Genomic DNA, 12167 nt, shown 5'->3' with positions numbered 1-12167 from the left:
GCTTGCTTTTGGATGATTTAGAAATAAGATATTAAATTTTCTCAAACATACTATAACCAAAATCTTAACATTAAAATAAACAACCACAGAAAATCTATAATCTTAATTCTACAACAATAGAAAACATAAAATCACAATTCCGTCTTTTCATGGTTATAACGTTTGATTTGTGTCCCAAAACAGTAAATGAAAAAAACTTACAGTTTGAACATTTAGAATAATCAAAGAAGAGATGGCAGCATGACGATGACTTATTCATGTGGTTTGCTTTAACTAGGGGCACAACTGGTTTTACTGATACCATATGCAAATGATGTGTTTGCACTTTGCAGTTATACAGAAATATTTGCTATAATTTTTTGACATTAAAAAAAATATATATATATATATATATATATATATATATATATATATATATATATATAAACCCAAAAATAAATTTTCAAAATAATATTATAATTTTATAAATAAATTTTTATATTAATCAAAATAATATGATTTTTACTGATTTATAGATCGTGCCCCATGCAACGTAGAGTTGCGTTGTTGCGTGTGTGTATATATAAATATATTAAATTTTGTGTGTATATATATATATATGTGTATACTTACTAATAATTCTTGGTAATGTTCTTGATGTTCTCTGCACCTTCCTTTTTCATTTTAACTTTTCGTTTTACTTTTATTTTCAACGTTTATGTTTTTTCAAATTATATCATTTCCCTTTTTACTTTTCTATGTAACGTTGTGTATTTAGTTTTTCTTTCTGACCAATTATAATTTATATGTTATGCGTCTTTATCTTTATTAAAACAAATTTTATTCAATTACTTTTTACTTTTTTGTAGAAAAGAAAGCCACAAACAAATTTAAAATTAGAATTAACAAATAATGAGCTAAAAATCAAAATAATAATTAAAAATATTTGAATTCTTGAATGACAAATCATATTTGAACAATATTAGCAGTAGACTAACAAAAAAATCAAATAATACCTAGGTTATGGTTTCTAAATCCATACTTTTTGTGCTTGAGCTCTTGTTCCATAATCAAATTCTAAAACATATATTTTTCTTTCAAAAAAAATTCTAAAACATATTACAAGTATTAGTTTAAAAAAATTTCATCTTGTGCCACATACAATTTTTTTATGGCAATTTCAGATCTAAGTGTGTTTCTACAATTTCAGATCTAAGTGTGTTTCTACGCCTTTTCCCTTCCATGTCTACGCGAATAATTAATTGATTATTGGGTTGTAGTGTTTTGCAAACTCATCTCTAATTTAATTTTGTCACCACATGCAATGCTTTTGTTAACATATTATTTATCAAACACCACAACTTTGGAGAGGCGTACCTTTCCGCACCAAAGATTCTCGAGATATTTTTTTTTCGATCAAAAGATTCTCGAGATATTTTATTAGTAGTAATTTAGAAGAAAAAAAAAAAGCAGAATCCAGTATTCAATACAAAGAGATCACACGCTACTATTTTTGGAGTCCGTGAAACTGTTGTCGGTATCACATGGGGCTAATGTGGGTATTTCCAAATCGAAAGATGAAAGGCGTGAATCCGAACGAATTTGTCGGAAACACCAATTTTTATTTAAAAGTAAAATATATTTATATTAGGAAAATTAGGCTCTATAGCCACACAAAAACGCATAATTCACTATCTACACAATTGCCCTAACAGATCTATACACGTCGTTACTTTTCTATATCAATACTATTAAAGCTGGAACATGTCCAGTTGATATTAGTTTAGTCCAACAATTATTTTTAATATCAATATTACATCTATTGATAACTGTATTTACATTAACTTAAAAATATTCTATAACTGTATTTACTTTAACTTAAAAACTAACCACGTTCTCTTTATATAAAGTTCTATAACGAAACCAGTTATGCTTCTTCCTGCAAAAGTCTAACAATCAATTTTTCATGATTTAATAGAGTTGCAGAAATTCAGCAAAAAAAAACAGTCATGTTCTCAGAAATTATTCATGCAGTTATTTGTAAACTATGAGTCTAAGTTTCCTATTGGCAAGAAATTGTGCTTCTCTTCAACTGCAATAGTTGGATTATTGATTAACCTATTTACATATATCGTTCAAAAACATTGAGTGCTAGGCAGTGAAATCAAGTTTATCAAAATCATTCAAGTTTTTGTGTGTTAAGATGTTTAAAACTGGATGATAATTAACAAATCTTCAATTTTGATGCATAAATGAAAAGGAAACATCAAAAAATTAGATCGATTATGTTTGCGGCGGTGGAAAAAAATTGCAGAAAGATAGAAGCCTTGATAAATGGAGAAGATAAAGTATTTACATATTTGCCATTAGCGAGAAAAAAAGAAATAAAAATCTAAAAAAACAGATCATGCTGCGAACCCATATAATCTTTGATAATAGCCGTGTCTTCTACCACTATACCACAATGGTTCATTGACTTTTGCATCAAGATATACATATATATATATATATATATACATATATTTTTTTGTAACAAAATATATAAAAAATTAATTTTCAAACATTTTTCCGTTTTCGGTGTAGGTTGGGTTTGATATTGGTTTTCGGATATAATATTTTAAAAACTGTTTGAGTATATATGCTATTAGATTATGAGACTTTAATTTCCGGGATGATTTCGAATCGGTTCTTTTTTATACGAATATTCTTAACTAATTATGATAGGTAACTATTAAGAAAATATAATATTTTGCAAATTTTTGGAATAAAATTAAAAAATAATTTCTAAAATGTATATGACATAAGTGTATAATTATGGAACTTGATATATTTAATATAGTTATCAAAAATTATATTAAATTAAATTATGATTACAAAAAAAACATAAATATTTTTTCTAACGGTTTTACAAAAAACATAAATACCAAAATTAAATTTCTTAAAAAAATTAAAAAAAAAAGTATACCCGCCCTTCAGAAGGGCGGGTCAGAATCTAGTTAATACTGTTTTGCCTCTTATGTCAACCGGTGAAACCTGCAAAACAAAAGATAATTTTTAGTGTTAATTATTAAGCGTAAAACAGTAAATTGTGGCTTACATTTCTCCACATCTTCTGGCACCGATTGGAGTAACCCCGTCGCCTCCGTCTGCATCTCTTCAATTTTTGACATCTCCTTCACTGTTATAAACATCTGTCTCTACTCCGCTTCTGAAATTGGCTCCCAATCGGCGACGTTAAGTCCGCAGCGGCGCCTTCCAACAACCCGTTAAGTCCGCAGCGGTTGCAAAAGATTTGATCACCTCCATCTATACGAACGACACCATCATCGCGTCACCACCGTATGTTCTTCTGTTCTATTTACTGTATCAACAACAAAATCTCTTTGATGCGGTTATATGTATTATCTCCACTAATATCGCAAGATACACTTATATTTTGTCGCCGTGGATGACCTAAGTTGATCGGAGAAGATGAACAGTTTCTGTTTATTTTGTTCTATTCTATTCGCATATGGAATAGAAATGTATTATGTTTGTTCTATTCCTGTTATGAAATGCAATATATTATGCTACTTTTCTATTTTATTATGTTCCATTCCATTTGATGATTACTAAAGAGTGTTTTATTTTGTTTAGAAATATAGTTTTTGAACAAGTAAATATCGTACTATGATCTAGATTGTGTAGTTTAATATTACATAATATAATTTAATTTACATAATATATGTTATTTTTTAGATTTTGATATTTGAGTTTAGGGTTTATATTTAGGTTTAGTGTTTATATTTGGGTTTAGGGTTTAGTGAATATAGTTTACGGTTTAGTATTTAGAAGGTGAGGGGATATGGTTGGGGTCAGCATTAACTTCTTCGATGAAATCATAGACATTTCATTATTTCACCAATATATACCATGCTATTTATTTTGTTCCATTCTATTTAGTGTTTATTTTTGGGTTTAGGGTTTAGTTAATCATATTTAGGGTTTAGTATTTAGAAGGTGAGGGGTTTTGGTTGGGGTAAGCATTAACTTTAATTTCTTCTATGAAATTATAGATATTTCATAATTTCACCAATATGTAACATACTATTATTTTGTTCCATTCTATTTGGGTTTATAGTTTATATTTGGGTTTAGGGTCTAGTGAATAGGGTGTAGGGTTTAGTGAATATGATTTAGGGTTTAGTATTTAGAAGATGAAGGGGTATGGTTGGGGTCAACATCAACTTTTTCCATGAAATCATAGACATTTCTTACATGCAATCGTATACATTTCATAATTTCACTAATATGTACTATGTTATTTATTTTGTTACATTCTATTTGGGTTTAATATTTATATTTGGGTTAAAGGTTTATATTTGGATTATGGTTTAGTGATTAGAGTTTAGGGTTTAGTATTTATAAGGGTTTATATTTAGGGTTTATATTTTTCGTGTAGGGTTTCGTGATGATTGGATAGGGTTTAGTTTCTGGAATATGGAGTTCACCATTGGAAAAGCATTACTTGTTTCTATTCTGTTTGGATATGGAATAGAACACTTCTGAACTTTCATACCATGTGTTTTAATTTTGGTGATATATTGGTATATTACATAATATAATTTAATATAACATAATTTAGTTTAATATTACATACCATTATGTATTTTTTAGATTTTGATATATGAGTTTAGGGTTTATATTTGGGTTAGAGTTTAGTGATTAGATTTTAGGGTTTAGTTTTTATCTGATATGGAATAAAACTTATATGATATAGAATATAAATCTTGATGCTTATGTATGTGATCAATAAAGTTATACGTGGATGGCTTTTTCTTCTTTCAAAAAACCACAAATACATACTTTCAGTATTATAAGAGGTGTTACTATGGTTCACAAAATGACCACGTCGTTTTCTTTATGTGAAGGAACCGGGTACCTGTTACCAACAAGGGTATAACCGGCTGGAATGATGACAAAAAGACAGTCACTACATTCTGTCAAAATCATGTCTATTCTTTTGATTTTCCTCTGAAATATGGCTATTAAGCCAATAAGCCCTTTATATTATCTTCTTCCAAAAAAGAATCTGATTAGGCATAGGTATTCGGGATCTCAATCGGATTTTGGTTTTATCCAGTCAGGTTTTGTTTTTTTGGGTTTATCAAAATCAACCTCAGATTATATAAAAGTTCGGTTCGGGTTATATCGGATTCGGGTCGGGGTTAGTAAATTTTCAAAGAACCGGTATAATCCATCGTACTTTCGGGTTCGGGTCCCAATCGGTTCTTTGGTTTTAAAATACATGATTTGTACATATTTTGTAACTAAAACATAAATGAAATCGGTTTTTCGGGTTTAAAATACATGATTTGTACATATTCTAATAGCCAAAACATAAGTAAAATCGATTCAAAAATAAGAAAAAACATCAAACGTGATCATTCAAATCAAGCAAAAGATAAACATAGTTAGTGATAGAAAGAAAACCAGATAAATGAAATCATAAAACAAAAACTTAGTTCTCATGAAATGAGAAACACTATTCAATGAAAACAAAACTAAAATAAAAAAAAAACTTTAGGCTTTAACCGCCACATTCCACCTTCAACCTTCATGTAATAGATAATTATTTTAGAAGTTCAATAATATCTTAAAGTATTTTGGATACATATTAAGAATTAAGATCATATAGAAGTTCTTTTTGTGATTATAAATGTTTCGGATTCTATCGGATATCTATTTAGGTTCGGGTTCGGTTCGGATAATACCCATAAACCAATATACCAAAAAACAGAATCCATTCGGTATTTATGTCGAGTTCATATCGGTTCGGATTCATTTTTATCCGGTCGGATTTGGTTCGGATTTTCGGATTCGGTTTATTTGCCCAGCCCAAGATTTGATGAATTACATAAATTCGGTTAACCGGCCGAAACGTTAGCCTTAGATTACATGTGTAAATCAACAAACAGAACAACAAAACAAAGCACAGATTAGGAAAATAGGTTATATTTCAAAAGCTTATGGGCCCACGTTAGTTTTAAAATAGACTCGGCCCATCTACTCGCATTGGTTTTGAGCGACACTAATATTAGAGTGTCGATCGACTCTTCTTCGTATCTTCAAAACTTCCTCTCACGAATCAAACAAACCACTAATCAGTAAAACGTTCATAACGTTTTCTCTAGAATTCTGATTGATCTCAAATTGGTAGCATTGGAAAGCTAACTCAAAACTTTATTTTGTGTCAAAATATGAGCTCAATCGTACTGTGGTAAGGTCTCCATATATAGCTAACTTCTGACGCGTCAACCCAGTTCTGCACTTCAAATAGCTCTAGAATCTCTAAGGTAGCCTAAAACGTACATGAACTTGAAAATACTCTATGACAGAGTCCAAACACATATAATATACTCTATAAAGGACTTATGCCATGGTCCAAATGGCGTAAAATCTATGGTATATTAATTCCTCCAGACTTATCATTTACTTACCATTAAGTAAAACATAAAATAGTCTTGTGAAAGAGGTTTGAAATCGTAGGGACTCACACAATTTTTTTTTAAACTATTACCTTCACCTCTTTAATGTTACAAGCCACATCAGAGTGGTGCCTATCCTCAGGGGCACTTCCATATACTAGATCTTGGTTTAGCAACCAAACCATTCAACCCACAACTCAACTGATGTCGACTGACATACCCCTCTATTGCCCTCATTTATGCAAATGCTAAATCTTTGGAGTATAGATCAAAGGATACATGGAATCTTACCCCATCAAATGTCTGAACGCACATGTAATGTTTTCTGATCCCTTTCCTCTCTTTTCTCTTTTCTCTCTTCTTTGAATCTTTTTATTTGTTTCCGATGAACAGTGAAGCTGCTACAGTCCGTCTTGTTCATCTTCTTTTTCTACTTTTTTATTTAGCAAAATGTAGGCGAGTAGTGGGATCATAGGAAATGTTCCTACCCTTTGCTTCCTACAATGTGTGACCATTCTTTTGAATTAGAATAGTGGGGTCATAGAAATATTTCCTACCCCTATGCATCTCACCTTCTCAGAGGAGCCTACGGACTGTCCAAAGGGTGTTGACCGGTGCTCAGTTGATGGTGTTGACCGACAGCAGTGTGAGCTGCCAACTGACATATAACTTTCGACTTGAAAGTCCCCTTCTTGGAGCTTCTCTTGCTGCATAGCTTCTGCAATCTGAAAAACCTTGGTTTCTAGCATCATGAAATGAGTGTCCCAGGCTTTAAATTTTTCATTCAGCTCTCTATAGAAAAAAAATCTAATGTCAGATTTAAGAATGCACTCATCTTCGCGGAAAGTACATGCCTCGTTTCGCCGTTATCCCCTTCCAACCGTATCTGAAAATAAACGGCGGTTTCGATTTCAGATAAAACATAGATAGATCGGGTTGCTTAGACACTGATGTTATGTACACTAGAACTATAAATCCAAACCGGACTAACCTTGATTGCCGCTGTTTTCTCTTTGATCGCCCGCACTGCTGTTCGCTCTTCGATCGCCCATGCCACCGTCACTTTCAAACTACTGCCGTAACCCTAACTTTTTACATCACATAATAAACAGACGGCTACCGCCGGGAGGGTGAGAGTTAAAACTTTTATATTCTCCAAATCATACTCGCAATTTCTCTCTCAAAATCTAACTTCTTTTTCGTATGTGGGGAGAGGGTTCGAAATAAAAAACGACTTGACAGTTTACAGGGGAAAGAAAAGACACAACTTTTACTGTTTACACAGACATGTAGGGGTATTTTGTCAATTGTTGTTATATAAAACATAATATCATAGCCAAATATATGTTATAGTTAGATCCTTAGTTTCTTTCTTTCATATGGTCATGTCACCTAATTCCTAACAAAAATAAAATTGATACTTAATAGTGTAATTGTTTTTATTTACTATTTTAATATTTAGAGCTTTACAATGTTATATACCAGAATGAAATGCTATTTCATAATTAGTCCAAGACGCGTATAAGAGAAATCACGGTTAACCCATTTAAATCTTAAACTTTTTTAATCATGTGTGTTGTAAGACTCCTCATCGAAAAGTCTTATTAGTATTATATTGATTTTGGTCTTTCAAGCTGGTTTTATTTCCCGTGATCAAATAGGTGAACATTTTTAGGTTTTTTTTTTCACAACGAACTGTTATTTTATTAAAATATCTTACAATCTTAACTAAAGAATCTGAAATTCTATTTTGCGTTCTAGAGATATGAGAGATCTTGAAGTCCGAGAAATAAATTTGCAGCGTCTTTTTCATTTCCAGTCCAGTTGCAAAACTTGACCATGCTTGAAACTCTTTTATCATCGCGATCAAATCCTTGCAAATCGTTCCAAAACAAAGATATGACGAACGGTGAAGCATATTTTTCATTTCCTATTGCAGTGCTTCCACTTAAGGGTGTAAAGTAGTCTCTCGCCTTCTTAAATTCTGCGTCCCCATAAATTAAATTTTGCTGAAACCATCCATCCAAACCCAACCGCAACCACTAAATTGAGTTGTAGAAGTCCATGAACCATCCACCATGCAGACATTATCTAAGCTTATGACTTGTGAATCATCTACCATATGCTCCTATGGTATGGGGTTTGCCATCTCATTTGCATTAAACCATGCTTGTCATTCACTTTCCGCATATTTGACTAGCTCCAAAAGATTCTTATCTATCTTTCTAAAATGTTTATTATTTAAGATTTCTAAATATACCAGATTATCTAGGAATAAAAGTTCATGTCTAGTTCTGATTCAACAATGCTATTTTTCTTCTAGAAAATGTAGTCTATATTGGTATAAATACTCGATAGCAGAAAGATTATGGGATTAGATGGTGTTACTAATAGGGAATATTATGTTTGTGAGCTGGAGGACATTCGTATATGGCATTCATTTTTGGTTCACCACATCTCATATTATTGAGTATATATTTGTATTTGATATGTTTGGATTTGATATTTTATTTAATTTTGACTTCAAAGAAACGGTCTAAGATGACAACCTTGATTGTAATACATATATAGAGTATAGTTTCCAAAGTCTTTGACGTGTGTAAAGTACATATGGACTTTTTCAAACAATAAGTGAAATACTGTTTTGAGATTCAAAAGTTCATCATGTGCAAATCTGTGCAAGAAAAAAGAGTATATTTATTCGTAAGAAATCTGAGAATACATATAATTTAATTAACTACATTTTAAGAAGATTATACCATTTATAAAAGATATATAGTTTTTGAGTTTCTTATGATCTTTTTGTTAATTACTCAATAAAAACGGTCTACTTTCTTTTTCAGTTCAATATAGAGAATTATGTATAATGCCAATTACACAAATGCTCGGGCAACGTTATATACAAAGAAATCACTGTACGAAAGTTGAGATTACATTTGTTGTAGAAAAAGCGTGTGCACACACATTATTTGCTCCATTTATGGAGTTCAAAAGTTGGGGAAACAAAAAATAATACATGGTCAATATTGGTGGCTAGTCATTAATAAATATAGGCTATCGTATAGCTAAAAGCAAACCTTTTACCAAAAAAACGAAGAAGCTAAAAGTAAACCTCAGAAGAATTTCCTATGAAATTGAATTTTCTTTGTTGATTTGACTTTTTCTAATATCAATAATTTAAGTGGTTCTTGCTTAGAAAAGCTGTATCGTTTAAACTTCTTGCTTAGAAAAGCTGTATCGTTTCAAACTTTCAATATTCCAATCTTTTAATATAGTATGAAATAAATTCCTGTTGACTTCAACTAGAATAATACGGTGTAACAATGGATTCTACGTAAGTAATTGGTTGAAGAAATTTGGCGATGATAGCCTTTTATTTTCTGTAAACCGGAGTCCTCTAAATGTGATAAAGTCATGAAATTAATAAAAGTGTACGGAGAAACATCAGGTCAGTATATCCCACTATATAAAAGGAACTAATTTTAAGGTTTTTCGAGGAGTCCACGTCATCACAAATATTTTCCACCAATCATTAAGGCACGTCATCTTGATTTCTGGTGAAAATCGTACTGGGCCATTGTAAGATGTTGTTAGGCTTAAACAAGTTTTCTCTATTTGGCCTGAAATATATAAACCCTATAGCCCATGTACACCATATTATCCTCTTCGTTTTATCCAAGCGTAATTTGTAACGATCGTGAGACGGTCCAAGTTCTAATTGCTTCTTCGCCGACGTAACCGCAGCAACACTGAGAATCTGTTTTCAAAGCTTCTTGATTACTAACCAATTCGAAACACAACTAATTAACTCGCCACCTCCTCCCTCTTGGACCTATAAAAACCGATACCTCCTCTTTCTTTGTCGTTCAGAATCATCAAAGTTTTCACATTCCCTCAAATTCATCAAAACTTTCCTGAAATTTGCCATGGCAAACCGATCGCCGGAAACCACCGCTAATGGCCAATCGTCTGAAACCACTGTAAGGGTTATTCTGCGATTTTGTTCGAACAGGTTTTACCAGGCAGTGGAGACTCTAAACTGTTTTCACGCTTATCCATTTTTGGGAAGCTCGCAATGCATCCAATGGGTAATCCTAATAAGCGTTGAGATGCTTATGATTGATGAAGAGGTATGTATTGTGACGTCTTGCTATCTTAATTTACATGTTTTCGATGTATAAAATAATTAGATCCTTCTACGAACTATAGGTACTGTCGTTGAGGGTTCATCGCTCCTAACCGTCTAGAGAGTAAAGAGTTATGCAAGTCACCTTAAACGTGGTGGTCTTCAATCGTCGGGAAGGGATCTTTAGTGAAAGCTTCGTAATAGCCTTTCGTCTCAGTTTACTATAGTTTTCTGACTGTCATTTGTGCTTTGATCTTCCATGTTTGGTTCGACACAGAACGCCTTGCTCCTGGTACGTACAAAGCATCACTTGACATATGTTCAGTTTTCTTTGAATAGTGTTCTTGGGAGTTGTCTGTGATCTTTTTATGTTCGATCTTTTATATATTGTGAGTTTGTTAGGAACGAGGAAGAACAAGCGGTTGACAGAATTGAGGGAAATGGAAGAGTTCGAGCTCCATCACTGGTTAAGTTTCCCACTTTTGATTCATGATTTCACTTCCTCTGTTTCAGATCATTGGTTTGGTTTTTGAAAGCTCTTGATCTAGTGTTTAGGTTGTTGGAGGTTAAAAGATGGAGATGAAGCTTCACTGGAGAAGATTCACCATCTGGTTTTTGTTTTCTAATTCTCAATCGCTGTTTTGATGATAACACAATCCAAACCGAATGTGAGCAATGCAGTTTCAGTTTGTTTGCTTTGTTTTTTAATGAAAGCTGTGGTATTATGTATAGTTTGTTATTTGCTTAAAAGTTTTGGGTCTCTAATTTCAAAATTTGCATTTACACCATTATTAACCTGTAAACGAAACAGAACCATACCATTTGTTTCCTTTTTTTTCCTTTCTCTTACGTTTTCCAGGGACCAACTGAAAATGGGCAAATTGATTTCAAGGAGATGTAATCTATGACACAACTTCAGGGTCTGCATAGCGCAAGAACGACGTCCGAGCAAGTGCGGCTTCATCTGGTCATCACTTTGTTTTCTAATGCTATGAGAATTACTTTATTTTACTTCAATCTGTCAGTCAACGCCATCACATGTAGCATAACATGTAAAAGTTCTGTTATCTAGAAAAGTTACTTTGTTTATTTAAATTGATTTGTGTGATTGTGTAGTTTAATTATTTTTTATCCTTAGCTCACACCTTGGTATGTTGACGAGTTTGTCTTCTGTGAATTTTTTACTTTTTTGTCTTTCAATGGTGTTTGTATGTTACTGTCTACATTCGTTTCCTGCAGCTAATGATGTCTGACGGTTCACTTGCTGAACTGAAGAAAAAGAAGTCAATGAATGTTTTAATTGTGCCTATTCGACTATGGTGTTTTCATGATTATATATGTGCCTCACATTGTTTTTTTTCATTCAATGAGCTTGATTCAACCTACTAATAAAAACGAAAACAATTTTGTGGCATAATTTGAAATTATTTATATAAATGAAAAATCAAAAAGAAGATGAAAAAGTTGAAATTATAAAGGAACCTTAAAATTTTGTTGTTAATATGACCTATCAATAAAAAACAAATTTGAATAATTCTTAATATATTAAAATAAGTCTCTAATGTTCCGATTTATTCGTTTACAAACCATAACAA

At 31.9% G+C, this 12167-nt stretch overlaps 1 long non-coding RNA gene across 1 annotated transcript; it reads left to right on the top strand.

Moving 5' to 3' along the window:
- The first annotated feature begins 10072 nt into the window (after positions 1-10072).
- Positions 10073-11786, top strand: LOC106404897. Its single transcript, XR_007337085.1, has 2 exons — positions 10073-10576; positions 10656-11786. It is a non-coding gene; the product is annotated as an uncharacterized LOC106404897 (long non-coding RNA).
- Positions 11787-12167: the final 381 nt, after the last annotated feature.

This window comes from Brassica napus, unplaced genomic scaffold (genome assembly GCF_020379485.1).
Source record: "Brassica napus cultivar Da-Ae unplaced genomic scaffold, Da-Ae ScsIHWf_790;HRSCAF=1133, whole genome shotgun sequence".
In the NCBI taxonomy this organism is placed as follows: Eukaryota; Viridiplantae; Streptophyta; class Magnoliopsida; order Brassicales; family Brassicaceae; genus Brassica; species Brassica napus.
This window is presented reverse-complemented; position numbering and strand designations above follow the sequence as displayed.